The 4,811-nt window shown below is 43.7% G+C and overlaps 1 long non-coding RNA gene across 1 annotated transcript; it reads right to left on the bottom strand.

Annotated features, from left to right (window-relative positions):
• Window positions 1-724: 724 nt before the first annotated feature.
• Window positions 725-4,429, bottom strand: LOC141372813 (uncharacterized). The gene is made up of 3 exons (XR_012378257.1): window positions 4,239-4,429; window positions 3,108-3,267; window positions 725-856 (listed from the first exon to the last, which is right to left on the bottom strand). It is a non-coding gene; the product is annotated as an uncharacterized lncRNA (long non-coding RNA).
• Between the last annotated feature and the right edge of the window lie 382 nt (window positions 4,430-4,811).

Here is a 4,811-nt window from a genome sequence, read left to right as displayed (position 1 = left end):
GGGGGGTGGGGAGATGGGTTAGCCCGGTGATGGGTATTAAGGAATTAAGGAGGGCATGTACTGCATGGAGCACTGGGTGTTGTACGAAAACAGTGGATCGTGGATCACTACAACAAAAACTAATGATGTATTGTATGGTGACTCTAACATAACATAATAAAATTAAAAAAATAAATTAATAGTGAGATGGCTTATATTTTTAAAATGTCAATAGTCGATGGCTAACTATCCTAGTTAGGAAGGACTTTCTTTTGTTTCTCATTTTTATCTATATGAATTTTTCATGTTGATTTGTCCTATCCTTTACACAATTATTGTAATAATAGATAGTAGATTGTTTTCATGTCTTCACTTAGCAACAACAGCTTTATATTAGTCCCTAAATGGCTTTGGAGTATAGGTGGTCTCTGGCAACCTTCGTCTGGACTCACTGTTTCCTAAGGGAGCTGCCTCTTGTGGCTGGGGTAGTATAGGAGTGGAGATGTGGCAAACCAGTAAACATGCCCCAAAAGCCCAAAAGGGATTCAGTAGCTGGGCTCTCTCCTAGCTAAGTTTCAGTTCCCAAATACTCTGTTTCACTGATATTCATGGCCTCTGGCCCAGAGGATCTTCAGGGTGGGAAGATAAAATTGGGGGTTTATATGTCTGAGCTTCAGTTTCTATCTCAGCCTGAAGACTGCCCTCCATTTAGAATTAAATTAACTTGAAAAGAGAGTGCAAGTACCTTGTTTGAAAATCTGTTCAGTTTGCCTGGTGATCTAATTTTCAGCCCAGATAGATTTGGCCTCCTTGTGGAATAGTGTCTGCTTTTCATTTGCCGGGTGTTGTTCACAAGGTCCCAGGACATTGCAGGAGGCTGCCAACAGAACAGCAGACCTTGGAAGGCCAGCCCCCATGCATATTTTTTAACTTCAGAGTCGTAAGACTGGCCTCTAGCTCTGCTGCAATTACCCTGGCTTCAAGAAGGAAGGCATGCTTTCTGTTCTGCAAAGCATCTTGTATTATTTTTTAAACATTTTTCTTTTGATACATACCCAAGCACCACACATTTTTCCCCCTTAATTTTTAAACCCATGTACACTTCAAGGGAAATTGAATCCATATGTTTCTGATTCATTTACACACAACTCATCAAAATATTGTTTTAAAAGAGCTAAACTCAAATCCCACAGGGGCTGAGCGGGTTTCAGACTTGGCTGAAGGCTCTCCCTTCCCTGGTCATGGCTGGATGTGAGCAAACGCAGCTCCGGTGAAATAGGAACCCTCACGCTTCCCAGAATCGGCACTGAATAGCATCTTCCTTTGAGGTTCGGATAGAACGTGGTGACTTCTTCGCCTGCAGTCGGCTTTCATTTGCACATTTGCTATGGCCCTTGGTTGCCTTAGCCCAGACAGTGGGGAGCAAACCAATGGGGAAAGTCACTCTTTACATCATTCTAGCCAAACTGGAATGATCAGAAATCTTCTGGGGAGGCTATTGATGTATATTTTCCTGCCTGATTGTAGACTCATAAAAATCATGGAGCTGGCAGGGAGCCTGCAAAAATCATTCTCCTACCTTCACATAGGCCTCACAAAACTCCTAAATGAACAGTAAAGCTCTCCTAATTACATCACCAGCACTGTTAGATAGTAGAGGCTGGTTCTTATTTCCTTTTGACCAAAGCTCCACAACTCTCAATGTCAGTAACTCTGTTAAATTTAGATATATATACAAAGTTTGTATGCTTGCCCTCAACTAAATTCTTGAGGTTCCACTAGTTCTCAGATAATGAACTGTGAAATTGTCCTATTGTGCCATTTGGTTCCCAATAACCGTTGAAGCGAGCATGGAGACTGGCAAGACAGCCAGCAGTGAGAAGCTTTGTCTGTGGTTAAGAACTGTTCTCTTATGCCTGACTTAATCAGGAAGCTCAGTTGGAGGAGTGGTTGAAAGAGCTGTCAACATCTGGACATCTCTGCCATGAAAATTCCCAAGGTGATCACAGCATAAAAAAACAGTGTTTGGGGTCCATTCTTCCATTGCCGATACAGAAAATAGGAATAGCGACGTTGCAGGCACCATCGAAAGGTGAGCGAGTTGCCTGAGATGCACAGAGAGGAGCAGGGGTTACTGAGTCTCCAACAGGGTTCAGAACTCCCAATGCAGTACATTTGTTAATTGGCAGGGGGGCTTCCAAAACACAGGGCATCTCTCTCTGCTACCCTCAAAGAACAGGTGAACTTTTCAGTAGATTTTTCAATTAATCTCAATTAATGTAACTGCTCTGAAATGGTGGGGCCTCATTAGTATCAAAAAGTTCTGTGAGTTGGCATTAAAATGGTATCAGGCATTCAGCTAAATTCCTGCTTTCCTCAGGGGCCACCAGCTTGCTCAATTTGCCTGGGGCTTTTGACTCAACAGCCTCTCCCCACATTAACCAAGTGAATCCTGGGCACTCTGGTGGGTTCACAAATCCTGACAGATGTTTCTTTACAAAAACATGCAGGCCCAATATCCTTTGAAAACCTGAAGTGGATGAGGTTCTTTTCTCTTTCTTCAAACTTTCTCCACATTGCTCATTTCCTCATTTTACTCAAATCCATCCAAAGGACTCTGCTGAGCCTGGCCCCAAAATAACATTTTGTGTTATGACATAGATGCGTCGGGGCATTTAAAGATGTGTTTATTCTTATTTTTGTTTTTCTCTCAGTTACTCAGGTGTGAGAACTGTTTATTGGCCATGGACTATTCCTCTGGGTGATTCTTTTCTGGCATCATATTATGATCTAAATTTATTATGATCAGGTTGGTTGGTGTAGCTAAAAATAAAAAAAAGGACAACAGGGCATATCACCAGGGCACACTTTGTATAGGCTCTAGAAGGCAGCTTTTAAAAATCAGCTAAATCACTTAGCAACTGTATTAGAAATGAAACACATGCATTTCTAAGTATCCAGAACCTGGGTAGAGTTCGTGATTTTCACAAGACCTTGGTGTAGTTAGACATGAGATTTGTGTGCCAGACTTTCTTTTGAAGAGTACTACTAATAAAAATATCAGCAGCTGCTGCCTTTGGTGCCCAGACATGTGTCCAGTCCTAGGCCTAGCACATCATTTACATTACCTAATTAGAGCATGACAAGCAGGTGAAGTGTGCATTCTGTAACACCCATTAGACAGATGGGAACACTGAGGCTCACAGGAGTTGGCTCGTTTATCCACAACAACAGGGCTAGTAAATGGAAGAAGAAGGACTCAGATCCAAGCAAATCTGATTCCAAGGCCTACAGAGAAATGAAAAATAAACACGAAATGAGACAAAATCAAATAAAATGGCCTCAGAAGTAGTAGGCAGTACTATTAACTATACTTTAAACACATTTCATAAGAAAAGAGGACTTTTGCAAAAGTTAGGTATTGTTCCTTGTAGGTGACTGTCGTGCAGAAGAACAGGATGTAGTGCAGAAACCAGCCTTTGTGATCTTCTCCCTGCTGTCCAGGCCATGCACCCTGTCTTTCTCCCCTGCAGAGTGACCTCCCCTTCCTGGGCTGTATCTTTCTCCCCTGCCGGATGGTATTGCCCTCCGGGGAAGGGCTCGGGTCCTCCTGTATTCCCCGTGCCCGGCACACTGTTTGGCGTGGACTGTATGCTGTTCAGTGGGTGGTTGGTGAACGGGGATATTGAAGAAGCTGAGCAGCCACCCCTGAAGCCGAAAGGCCGTGGAGAAGAAAGAACAGGACTCCAACGTGAGCCATCTTCTACGCCAAAGCAAAGCCGTCTTTAGGTAAGATCTGACTCAGGCTACCAGTTAGCAGCTCCGGCCTACCTCCCACCGAAACAGCCTCTCTTAGAGGTATAGTTGGTGCCATTTGTCTTTATTTTATTATCAGACAGAGTTTTCCAGCATCTTCCTACGTAGATGGTTTAATACTTTCCCCCTTAATATAAAAGAGGTGTGGCTTTTATGGAGGAAGTTCTGGCTAACCTTTGGGCTGTGTGGATGCTTAAGAAAATCATCAATGCTTATTAAGAACTTATTTATTTAGACAAAAGAGATCAAAACCCTGCTACGCCATGCTTTGCTCAAAATGAAAGCTGTTGGCTGGTCCCAGCACGCTCTCTTGGTACACTCCAACCGACACCCCTCTCCTTTCAGAACACAGAACATGACACAGGCGGACAAGCAAACATAATTAAACACTGGCCCAGATAGGGGTTTTCTTAATTAGTTGTGAGTTTCTATAATGAAAATACCTGGAGATTTATCTGACTTCAAAGTCCCACTAAAGCTGTGCTGCTTTTGTTGCTTTGAAAATTTGGGAGTTGAGGACTCCTTGCCTCGTGCTTCTTAATGATGATAATTATATGATATGCTTAAAAGGGCTTTTGATCTTGGCCTCTCAAAGCACTCAAGTGAGGCATCAATTCCCTCAACCCCACTCTGAGGCAGGCCTTCCTTGTTTACGGACAATGCGGGCTGACACGGACGTCACCTGCGTCGCTGCCTCGCAGAGAGACTGCGGCAGCCTGGGGGCGGGAAGGCGCCTCACACACCGCGATCTCCAGCCCAAGTATTAATCCGCAGGCATGACGGCAACCCCTCACCCACGCAGGGTGTTTTAGATAGCTTCTGATCTCATTTAAACAGTAACAAAAAATTCATAGAGGAACCAAGTAACTCAGCACCCAGCGCACCTGGGTAATAGAATTTCTCACTCTTTCTTTTCCTTTTCTCTTTTTTAACAGTTTCTCAGAAGGCAGGGCACCAACCAGGTCAGGTGTGTGGAGTAAATCTCATCTCGGGCTGCAAGGAGCCATTCCCTACCT

Source organism: Callorhinus ursinus, unplaced genomic scaffold (genome assembly GCF_003265705.2).
Source record: "Callorhinus ursinus isolate GAN/ISIS: 27379988/994484 unplaced genomic scaffold, GSC_fseal_2.0 scaffold5, whole genome shotgun sequence".
In the NCBI taxonomy this organism is placed as follows: domain Eukaryota; kingdom Metazoa; phylum Chordata; class Mammalia; order Carnivora; family Otariidae; genus Callorhinus; species Callorhinus ursinus.
The sequence above is the reverse complement of the archived record's forward strand: the minus strand, read 5'-3'. Positions and strand labels throughout refer to the sequence as shown.